This window comes from Eulemur rufifrons, chromosome 2 (assembly GCF_041146395.1).
Source record: "Eulemur rufifrons isolate Redbay chromosome 2, OSU_ERuf_1, whole genome shotgun sequence".
Classification (NCBI taxonomy): Eukaryota; Metazoa; Chordata; class Mammalia; order Primates; family Lemuridae; genus Eulemur; species Eulemur rufifrons.
This window is the reverse complement of record NC_090984.1, coordinates 43,558,203-43,570,772: the sequence shown is the minus strand read 5'-3', so window position 1 is coordinate 43,570,772 and position 12,570 is coordinate 43,558,203. Positions and strand designations below refer to the sequence as shown.

Here is a 12,570-nt window from a genome sequence, read left to right as displayed (position 1 = left end):
TAGCCTGGCTTCTGCTATCTGCACAGAAGAAAGATGGTAAGCAGAAAGTCCAAGTATGCTGTTAATGAGGTTGGTCTCTCATCCCATCTGTTTCTTATGCAGCCTGTGGCTGTGTCTTAACCCTAGTCTTAACTCATGCCTGTGTCTGGCAAAGCAGACACTTCCCTTTTGAACCAGCAATTGGCAAATAAACAGATGACTCTTGTGTTAAAAGAAGACCTTAGGTTGGAGGTGGAGAGGGAAGATGGCTGATGAGAGACATTGGTTGCCATATCATCCCAGAGGGAAGGAGAGGTTTCAGATAAAGGAGAAAGGGGAACAAAACACAGCTCAGGTGTAGTTCTGGGAGAAAGGTGCCACAGCCTGCTGGAGATTCCACAGGAGAAAGTTGCAGAGCAGAACAGGAAGAAACACGATATTGGTAGAGATCAATCCCAGTGGTAAGGGTAGGTAGAGATTTTGTTTCTTCTTCCCTCACACCTCTGGTAGTCAGTGGGCTCCTCAGCTGCTGGAGAGCTTTTCTACTTTCATTAGCCAAACAGCTGCTGCCACCACTGAACTGGGAGCTTCTTGAAAATAAAGCATCAGGCTGCCAGCCCCTTTGGAGTCACTCCCCGTCATCACAGACCAGAGCCAAGATGGCAAATGCCATACTACTTCTTCACCCATAGTGTGCCTTTGTCTATCCCAGGGAGCTCCAGCCCTTCGGGTTTCATGTCACCTGTTCCCACACAAACAGTTCCCACCTCCAGCCCAGACTGCGGGGGGCCCTGGAGAATCTGTGTAATCCCAGAGCTAGGAAGCTGCAGCCTATCTTCCAGGGAGAGGGATGAGGAGGGCTGGAGTGCCAGCTCTCTTCCATTCAGACTCTTCCTCTCACACCCCCCCCCCAACTGCTGCCAAGAAGGAAAATTGAGGCGAGACTCTCAGAGCAGCTGTTTTCCCTCTGTTGTGCCCACCATACCAAGGCTTCCATAGAGAGTGGGCCCACACCTTTCCTCTTAAGGACCTGCAGTGGACCTAGGAGTGCTCACACTATGAACTCCCTGCCCACTGGCACTCCTTTGTGCCGGACTTACCCCGAAGTGGAGGGGCATTTGAGCCCTGAAGTGGAGGGGCTGTTTGAGCACTCCATGGGCAACCTGGGACCAGCACGCTTCTCCCTGGCACAGTCAGGGATTGACCTTAGGGGTCCAGGGGACAGGCCCATAGGCTAGATTCCATACCTCCAAGACTCCTGTTGTGTTGCTTGTGGGTACAGAGGGGAGATTAGTGAACTACGCTTGGGAGTCAAGGGAGTGCACATGGGCAGAACTGACAGGAGCATGCAGTGTGGGTCTGAGCTGCAGTGCACTGGTGGAGTACCTCTCCCCCCACAGGAAAGCCATGCTTTCAATGAAAAAAAAAGTTGGTTCTTTGAAAAGATAAACAAAACTGACAGACCTCTTGCTGGATTAACCAGGAATAGAAGAGAAAGGACCCAAATAAACTCAGAGAAAGGAGATATTACAGCTGATACCAAAGAAATACAAAATATCCTCCATGAATACTATGAACATATCTATGCACATAAACGAGAAAACATAGAGTAAATGGACAAATTCCTGGAAACATACAACCTCCCAAGACTCAGTCAGGAAGAAATAGAACTTCTGAATAGACCAATAAGGAGCAGTGAGATTGAAGCAGTAATAAAAAATCTCCCAACAACAACAACAAAAAAGCCCCAATCAGATGGATTCATAGCAGAATTCTACAATACCTACAAAGAAGTGCTGGTACCCATACTATAGAAATTATTCCATAGTTTCAAGAAGGAGGGAATCCTCCCCAACTCCTTCCATGAAGCCAATATCACCTTGATACCAAAGCCAGGAAAGGACACAATGAAAAAAAAACAAAAAACAAAAACAACTGTAGAACAATAGCCCTTATGAATATAGATGCAAAAATCCTCAAAAAAATTCTAGCAAACTGAACTCAACAGCACATCAAAAAATCAATAATCCACCATGACCAAGTGGGCTTCATCCCAGGTATGCAAGGATGGTTCAGGATGTATAAATCAATAAATATGATTCACCATATAAACAGAAGCAAAAACAAAGATCATAAGATCAACTCAACAGATGCAGAAAAAGCATTTGACAAAATCCAACACAATTTCATGATCAAAACCGTCAACAAACTTGGCATAGAAGGAACGTATCTGAAAATTATAAAAGCCATATATGACAGAGCCACAGCCAACATCATACTGAACAGGGAAAGGTTGAAAGCATTCCTTGTAAGAACTGGAACAAGGCAAGGGCAATCACTGTCACCACTTCTATTCAACATAGTGGTGGAAGTCGCAAAGAGAGCAATCAGACAAGAGAAAGAAATAAAACATATCCAAATTGGAAAAGAGGAGGTCAAAGTACTGCTTTTCGCTGATGATATGATCTTGTACCTAGAAAATCCTAAAGGCTCCACTAAGAGACTCCTGGAATTGATAAATTTAGCAAAGTCTCAGGTTACAAATCAATGTACACAAATCAGTATCATTTCTATATACCAATAACAGTCACGCTGAGAATCAAAGAAAAGTCTTAATACCATTCACAGTGGCTAAGAGAAAATAAAATACTTAGGAATATGCTTAACCAAAAATGTGAAAGGTCTCCCTAAGGAGAACTATAAAATACTGGTGAAAGAAATCACAGATGACACAAGGAAATGGAAGAACACATCATACTTATAGATTGGTAGAATCAACATTGTTAAAATGTCCGTACTACTCAAAGTGATTTACAGATTTGACACAGTTCCCATCAAAATACTAACATCAGATTTCACAGATCTAGAAAAATTAATTCTATACTTCGTTTGGAACCAGAAAAGAGCCCGAATAACCAAAGCAATCTTAAGCAATAGGAACAAACCTGGAGGCATCACATTATCAGACTTTAAACTGTACTATAAGGCGATAGTAACCAAAATAGCATGGTACTGGCACAAAAACAAAGGCATAGACCAATGGAACAGAACAGAGAACCCAGACATAAAACCATCTACCTACAACCAACTGATCTTTGACAAGGCAGACAACAACATACACTGTGGAAAAGAAGCCATATTCAATAAAAGATCCTGGGAAAATCAGAGAGCCACATGCAGAAGAATGAAACAAGACTCCTATCTCTCACCACTTATAAGAATTAATTCAAATGGATAGAAGACTTAAATGTAAGGCATGAAACCATAAACATTCTAGAAGATAATGTAGGAGAAACTTTTTGTTGTAGATATTGGTGCAGGTGAAGAATTTATGACTAAGACCCCAAAGACAATTATAGCACCAACAAAAATAAATAAATGAGATTTGATTAAATTAAAAAGCTTCTGTACAGCAAAAGAAGTAATCAACAGAAAAATAGACAACCTACAGAACGGGAGAAAGTATTTGTAAGCTGTACCTTCGATAAAGGGCTAATATCAAGAATCTACAAAGAACTCAAACAAATCAGCAAGAAAAAAACAAACAACTTCATTAAAAAATGGTCAAAAGACATGAACAGAAGCTTCTCAAAAAAAGATAGACAGATGGCCAAAAAGCATATGAAAAAATGCTCAACATCACTAATCATCAGGGAAATGCAAATTAAAGCCACAGTGAAATACTACTACCTTACCCGTGTCAGAATGGCTATTATTAAATAGTCAAAAAACTAGAGATGCTGGTGTGGATGCAGAGAGAAAGGAATGCTTATATACTGTTGGTGGAACTGCAAATTAGTAAACCTCTATGGAAAACAGTATGGAGACTTCTCAAAGAACTAAAGGCAGATCTACCATTTGATCCAGAAATCCCACTAGTGGGTATCTACCCAAAGGAAAATAAGTCATTTTATCAAAAGACTCCCGCATTCTGAATGTTTATTGTAGCACAATTCACAATCACAAAGATGTGGAATCAACTCAAGTGCCCAGCAATCCATGAGTGGATTAAAAAAATGTGGTATACATATGTATATATACACACACCATGGAGTACCACTCAGCCATAAAAAGAAATGAATTAATGTCTTTATAGCAATTTAGATGGAACTGGGGACCATTATCCTAAGTGAAGTATCTGAAGAATGGAAAAATAAACAATACATGTACTCTCTAATAATTTGGAATGAATAGATGGGCATACACAGGCAAAGTAAAAGTCACTGAAAATCAAGAAGTAGGGAGGCGGTGGAGGGAAGGGGTAAAAACCTCCTAACAGGTATAATGAACACTATTCAGGTGATGGGCACACTTAAAGCCCTGACTTAAGCATTATAAAAGCAATCATGTAACAAAAACATTTGTACTCCATTAATATTGTGATACAAAAAAAAGAAAAAAGAAAGAAAGACAAAAAAGCACTTGTTGGACTTCCAGCACTCATAGAAACATCAATCAAACCAGGCAGCACGGCATGAGAGAGAGAGACACTCACTACGTGGGCGAAGGAGAGTAAAGTGAGCATTGGACTTTGCCTTAGAACCCAGCACCAGACATGCCCCCACAAGACTTAGCACCAATCAGGCCCCCAGGGACCCAGTCTCCAGGCCAGCCTTTGAGCCCTCAGGCACCAGGCTAGCCCTGCATACTCAGTCTCTACTCCTGCTTCAGAGCCAGATGGGCCCCAGGAGCCCTAGGCCCTAGGCCAGCCTCAGCAAACTCAGGGTTTGGACCCACTGGAGGCTCCAGGCCTACCACAGCACTGTGCTTGCCCCGGTAGCCCTAGACACCATGCCAGCACCAAAGGACCCAGACTCTAGGTCTACTCCAGTGCTCATGTTTGATGCTGTGGAGCAAGATGGAAGGGTGACTATCACCTTCACTTATATGAAAATAGTTCTATTGAATGCAATCTTATTTGTTGCTTGGTAGAGGCCATCCTAGGAAGTCTCTTCCTGGTGAAGGCCTCATTTCGGATCAGGAGGCCTGTTTCCAGTGTGTACCTGAGGCCAACTTATTTTACTCTCAGAGAGAAATTTCATAGTGATGTAGGTTATATTCAAACAGTAACTGTTATTGAACGGCCAATTTATCCACTGGAATTTCCTGCTTTCAACTGATTGTTCTGAAAACCTACAGTCAGAAACATAGTATTGTCTTCAGGAATTGCATGACATTCACGAGATCTGATTACACTATATTTTGTATTCAGGGATCTCCTAAGTGACATTATTGGAATAAGTGTCCATGTGAACCATAGTTTTCCTTTAATATGAATCAAATCTGCATGTTATTATTTCAAAATAAAACATCTTCAGGCTGGATCCAGGTTCCTTTCAAATTTTGGCTTTGAGATTTCATTTTGCATAGTAATATTTCTGATTATTCAATGAATGTTCAATTTTAAGAATACATTAGTGCTCAAATCTAAAAGGGAAGTAGCGGAAGCCTCACTTAAAATAATTAAAGCAGAGATAAACTAAACCTCATAAAATCTACTCATTTTGACAAATGCTTCAGTGAGACTTAAAAATATTATTGTACAAAGACTACTATAGAAACATTAATGTCATAAAAGAAAAGAAAATCCCATATTTCCACTCTCCAAAAAATAAAAACTATTTTCATTTTTCTATGTGTCTCTCCATATGTCATATGCAAATATATATGTTACAATATTGTTATAATGGCATGGTTGTTTTCTTTACCCAATATACTATCATAATTTCTTTATGCATCTAGGTTTTATAGTAATTATTTTAATGCCTGAAAAAGATTTCACTGAGTCTATGTACCAGAGGTGCTCTACTGCCCTGATGATATAGGATGGTACAGACTTTGTTGGATTTCATACATGAACTCACCAATTTCTCCTCTACTCTCCACTTGTGTGTTCCAATATGACATTTATTCCCCCAGAATCCTAGCAAGGGAGGATTGCATCTCTTTTATCTCAGGTTCCTCTGAATTCTGGGAAAAGATAGCCCTGGTCTTGCTTAGCTTGGACCTGGAGTGATGCACATGGTTGAAAAAAAGAGGCAGTGGTCCCGCTGATTATGTAAGCAAGAAACCCACAATCCTAGTTATGCCAGATTTTCATTTTTAGTTTTTTTCTCCCTTTGGCTATCACACACTGTGAAGGAGTCTGGCAGCATTAGAAGAGAAGGTTCGGCAATCTTCCTGAAACTAGTGATACTTTAAGATATTAGATCACTTTTAATGCTTGTCTTAGCCCCACCACCACGTAAAGTGACTGAAAGTCTAAGATCTTCCATGAGTAAAAATTGTAGATAATTGAATATCATTCTTCTTGTAGAATTAGTATAACTAATGATACACTTTTCTTACATCTGCTATTATTTAATTTCTCCCTCAGAGTGCATGTTAGAATTCCAAAGATTTCATCCTTCTGCAACGTTATATTGTGCTCTTGCATATGATTTTCATGATTAAGTATTTGTGAAGGAGATGATATGTTTGTCACTTTGAACTAACTAGATTTTCTTTGGCTTGTAGTCATTGTGTACTAGTGGTATGCAAATGAAGAATTATGTTTTATTTCTTATAAATTATTAATTTTGAACATATGGCTTTATTGAAATGAAATGAGTATACATACATTCTTTATAAAGTCATTCTAATTGTTAACAAAATTTGGTCATGATTGTACATTTGTGTTGTATAATCAGGTTCTGAGCTGTACAATGTTGGTGTTGACTAAGACCTCAGCATTTTCTTGTACTACTCAATGGTGATGGTTTTCAGTAGACTTCTGTTAATGTGTGTTAATGTCCTAATTTTTATTCTCTTCAGAGACTTAAAGCCATCAAATTTTTCCTGACTATAAAAAAAATAGAGTACTTAGAGCTTATAAATTATAAAGAATGGCTATAACCTATTTCTTAGGGATGACTGTGGCAACATGTTTTTTAATTTCACGGTCTGAATTGGCCTCAGATTTCATTTTCCCATGCACTGCTACATGGAGGCTACATGACAAGCCACTAAATGGAGCAGGAGTCATTTGGGGACAGATAAAATGGTCCTATTCTGGACTTCACAACAGCAGTGGTTGGGATATAACAAACTAAGACCTGGGACTCTGGGGCCTTTCATCTCTCTTTAGAATCATTAGATATTAGAGACACAAAGGACCTTAGAAATTATAGGATCCAATTTAATTCTATTATACATGAAGAAACTGAAGCTTCTAGAAGTGAAATACATTGTCTTTGGGAGATTGGGTTTGTGTGAAACTCAGGAAAAGAATGGCTAGGGAAAAATTTGCTCTTACCTGCCAAAAGTATTGTCCTAGTGTGAGGCTACAGAAGGCTCTGCTGTCTACCTCATATCCCTTAGGATACTCCTTGGAATATCCTCAGAGTTGCGTCTGAGATTCCCAGGTTTAAGGCTAAAGTGCCCATTATACACATAATGCTATCGTATAACAAGTATAATAAAAGGAAGCTAGGCCGCAAAGTGTGGCCAGAATCTCCTCCTTTACATACCCGAATTCATTCCATTCTTAAATCCTAACAACTAAATTCTTGAAATAACTTATTAGCAAGAAGTCCAAACTGATCTTAGAGCAGTTATCTTCTGCTTGATGTTTACCTTTGTCTACAATTAAAATATTTTAATGTTAGATTTGTACGAGTGTCAAACATCCACAAATACATAGTGATGTATTAAAATTTTTTAAAAAACTCATTATCACTAAGCACACATGCTTTATTCTATAGGAGATAATATCACCGTTAGACTCTCACCCAGATTCTATATAGAATGGTATTATATGGAAAATAGGGTTACAGTTTTAGTTTCATTATTTAACATATTATTAGCAGAAGTTTTGTAGCATAGTCTAGAAAACCGTGGGAACAGAGCTACTGGAAATATTAACATATATTTAACTCAAAGCATTCATTCAACACCCTTTCCAGGACATTTACTAGGCATTGAGACTCAGAGATGAGTAAGATATGGTGTTTGCCCTTAAGGAATTGGTAGGAATGAGAAGTGACAACAGATTTTGTAGGAGTAGGAACAGAGGACCTATAAAATATAGGTATCAAGATTATAAAAGCTTAGCAATCTGTGCTCTTTTAGTGCAGGGATGTCTCAAGTTGGATTAGGGTGTTTCTCTATGTTTCTATAGCATCCTATGTGTAGGATAGATTACTGATGACGCTATATCCTGTCTTTGCTATTGAATTGCTTAGCACCCTCCTAGTAATATCAGTGCTGGTATGTAATAGGATATTTGGTGAGGTAAACTGTAAATGTTTACCATTCTTTGCCTACTGAACAAGGATTCATATTGGTATCTAGGTACAGGTAAGTCACAGATTTCATATTGAGAATCACAGACATCATCATAAAATTAATTACTGAAGTCAGGGAAGTATGATAACCTTTAATGAAAATTTCCATTAAAATGGTTAACATAGTTTTAGTGCTTCAAATGATCAGCTTTAGTTATCTGCAAAATTATGGGCAACTGATAAGCAAGTTATTGATTCATAGGAATTCCAACATTTATAGTTGTTGATTTATAGAGATTACAGCATTTTTATAATTTATGTCTTTTAACAGAGACAGCTTCTAGGGTTGTTTGGAGTGACTAGCCATTCCCAGTATTTCCATTTACCCCTCCACCCTCCATGAAGCTATTCCAAATAAATTTTGGCTTTGCTTTTCAAATACATGTTCAAGACAAGTTCCCTAGCCCTCTGCTTGTAACTGGATTGAATATCTAAGACTGTCATATAAAGATAGAAATTCTGGAGCCCCCACTTCCCTGAGATATATCATATTTGAATATTAGTAAAAAAACCCAAAAAACCCAGAGAACAGATCCATGCAAGGCATCCACCAAAAGGAGCCAATTTGATTTTTCCATGAATAAACAGGATCTTAGCTCTAAGCTAGAATATGGTTTCTACTTTCTGAAATGTTGGAGCACCTCATAGAATCACTGGAGCCAGAGGCTGGCATTGATTTTTATGGGGCAAATGTGTAGTGACAGTGTAGGGTTTGTTTACTTTCTCCTTTGCCCGCCCACCTCCTAAGAGGAGCAATGGGCTTGGTGAACACAAAATTATTATCTAATCCATTTTTTATATTTAATTGAGATATTGCTTTTCAGTCCTAAATTCTAAGTATTCAAAAAGCTTTGGCTATTCCAACTGATTTTATTAAACAATATTTATAGCAAGAATACTTTGCACCCAACATTTGGAGATCATTTAAACTATTTGAAAATGAAGTTTTCTTCTCTTATATGATACAAATTGGGCTTTACCACATTTCTACTAAATTTTTAAAAACCCTAGCTATTACTAAACTCTCCAGGATGAAAATTCCTCCTATCCTCCCACCTCCTTATTTTTCTGTTGAGCCATGTTTATACCCTAAAATCCAAATTGTGGCTAAAAAATTGATACAACCCACTCCCCTGGAACCTGATTCTCTAAAGCAACTAAATTCTTCTATTTATTTCACTAATTAGTGGTAATAACCACTTGATGAATTGTGGTCTATGTTTTGTGTATTTTATTAAAAGAAAAGAAAAAGAAAACCCTAACTACGATTTAAACTGAATCTACAAAAAAAAAAAAGGGCTGGATGTTACAATTTTTTAATCATCTCTGGCTCAAGGTGGCTGAAAATGCTTACAATACACATACTCACCCATATAAAACAAAACCCCTTTGTTCATCAAATTCTTATAAAAATTATTATTTTAATTTTAATGTATAAACTCATCCTCTACTCTTAATTGGCAGAGTTTGTGAAAGGAAGAAACTTAGCAATCTACTCATCAGGTTTAGCATAGCTTCAAGTAAAAGTCATCTAAAAATAAAATGTCTTTCCTCTTTTGTAACAGTGAAGTTTAAATACTTGATGTATCCTTTATTTTATTATGGCTTCATGATATTTTTATGCTTATAAAGTACTCTATTAAATACGTTTTAAATATATTTTTAAAAATTTAAAATCTGATCCTTTATGGAATCCCTGGGAGCCAAGTGGGAGAGTTATAAGGTTATTTTAGGTAATTGATATGTTAGCATCAAGGAGAATTAAGTAAAGGGATCCATGGATCAGAAATCTTCTAACTGTAAAAAGGCAATCACAGACTTTTATACAGAACTAGGTTACTTAAAATCTGATTTCAGAGCTTGTACATAGAGCAGCAAGCTTTTTTCTGTGAGTTGAAGCCATGCTATGCTACATGGGCAAAAAAATCAGCATGATTCTGAAAGTAGTTTTTTTCTGAGCAAAAACAAACAAAAAACAAAATAAAACTAAAATAGAATGAAAAGGAAAAATCCAGCCAAAAAAAGCAAAGCAAGAGAGGAGAATTTAGAACTGAGATGGGAAATTAACTTTGTTGGTAACTTTGCTGGATGGATGAATAATGGGTAAATGAAAACAGTAATATGTAATCTCTTAAACTCTTAAACTTCTAAAATTAGAAGGCTGCAAGTAGCAGGGCAAAAGGAAGTCCTGTACATCTTGGCTGTCTGATATTCCAAGGTGACATCTCAAGTTCTGTAAAATAGGTTAAATTTTTCTTTTTACTCAGGACAGTGCTATCCATAGAATTTTCTGTGATAATGGAAGTGTTTATATCTGCACTGTCCAATGGTCACAGATGGCTAATGAACACTTAAAATATGGCCAATGTGACAAATGAACTGAATTTCTACTCATACTTAATTTTATTAATTTAAATTTAAATTTAAATAGCCACACGTGGCTGGTGGCCACTATATTGGACAGTGCCATTCTACAATGATGTCAAACATGATAAATACCCAACAGTGTATACATATTTACATTTCTTTAAATCTTGCTTTAAATACTCTATATTGCCATTTTATGTAATGTTGTAAAAGTATCATTGACTGGATCACATACTAATCTTGGTTTCCCAAATTCTCTATCTATTCAAAACTGTTAAGTTCCTACTTGGAGACACTATCAAGGTTATAAGATTAGTGACGAAAAAATAATGGCTACTTCCACAAAACTGAGCTTAAAAGTAAGAACAAATGGATCATCTCTTAAAATAACGTATTTTCAGAATCTCCATGAGGGTGTTGTGACTTGCCTTTTCCATAGTCCAATTTTTGATCTTGGTGGGTCTTCCTGTACCATTTACCTTTTATACCCTCTAAAACTCAGGCAACTTTTCTCTTATTTGCTCCAGGGTAAATATATCTTTTCCTTTCCTAACAGTGTTTTCTGGGATATGGGAGCCAAAGACCCAGTGAGCTGGTCCCTTTTGTAGCCCCTAGTGGTTATCAAAATTGACACTTGACAGGTGCTTTTTTGCCTGTGTATTTCCATGCTTCTGACTTGTTTCTTTGCCTCTAGTTTCACAATTCTACTCCTCTCTGTCTCACCCTTCTGGTGGAATTTCCCCAGGACATCTTGATACTAGCTTATATAGACAAATATGATCACACGAAATTGTAGCAAAAAAGCAGACTCCCATTGGGTGCTAGTTCTGTGGAGAAAGGCAACCTGGTGAACCCCCTTTCATTTTCTTCTAAACGAAATTCTATTCTTAATACCCCAGCACAATACTCTAAGCACTTCATTTATGTTTCAAATGTTGTCCTTAATGCATCCAAACAAGCAAAAATTTATACCCATTTTGCTGTAGATTCCTAGGCATTTCTGGGAAAGGAAGTGTGTTTCCTGAGATCTTTGCAGGTGTCACCTTTCTTAAAGTCCACTAAACTGCTGCATTTAGACATTAAGGAGAGGGGAACAGAAATTGATTAGGTAAGCATGGCAGGAAGGCACAAAAAAGGCTGTATTTTGGATGGAGCTGACAAACTCATGGACAAGGTAAAACATTAGACAATGAGTTACCTGAAGTGAGGAATTTTAGTCTTATCTTTAGCACATAGCTTATTACCCAGCACATAGTAGGTTTTCTACAAACGTTTGTTATTGAGCCACAAGAAACAATTTTGAATCTGTACCCAGGTAATGATGGCATATGCAGGTAATGGGGCAGAATAAGACACTTAGTAAGCACGATTTGAAGTATCTGGAAAATAATTAGAGTAGACAACAGGTATAGAACACAAAATGAGGATTGTGGCAGAAGGGGAAAGCCCAGGCAAGGGCTAAAGGTAGAGATACATGAGAGTGAATAGGTGCAAAGGAGTGATTGCTGATAGATGCATCCTAATCCACTGCACGAAACAGGTTTCTCCATGTGCATCACATTTCCCGTTAAAAGCATGCTGCACAGTTCTTACAGGGACCATATTGGGCAGTACATAACCTCCCCAGCCATAATCTACGCTTCTACCCCTGTGATCACTGAATTTTTCTCAATATCTCCTGCCTCTTACTTAGAAACTATCTATTGTGTAGCTCATTTTTTGTTAGCCTTCTTTGCAACTATTTGAATTTATGTAGTAAAGAAATAAGAACTGCATATTTCTTTCATCTCAGAATTGTTCTGAGTTGGAGCAAAGGGGTCAGACCTTTATATCTCACATTAGTCAATGGATGTGGACTGCCTTAGAAAGGGAGCATGGTCCAGTTATCTATTGCTGTATA

At 37.7% G+C, this 12,570-nt stretch overlaps 1 protein-coding gene across 1 annotated transcript in view; it reads right to left on the bottom strand.

Moving 5' to 3' along the window:
• Positions 1 to 12,570, bottom strand: part of FAM227B (family with sequence similarity 227 member B) — a 182,676-nt gene that overhangs the window by 8,347 nt on the left and 161,759 nt on the right. The gene's annotated exons all lie outside the window — the stretch shown is intronic.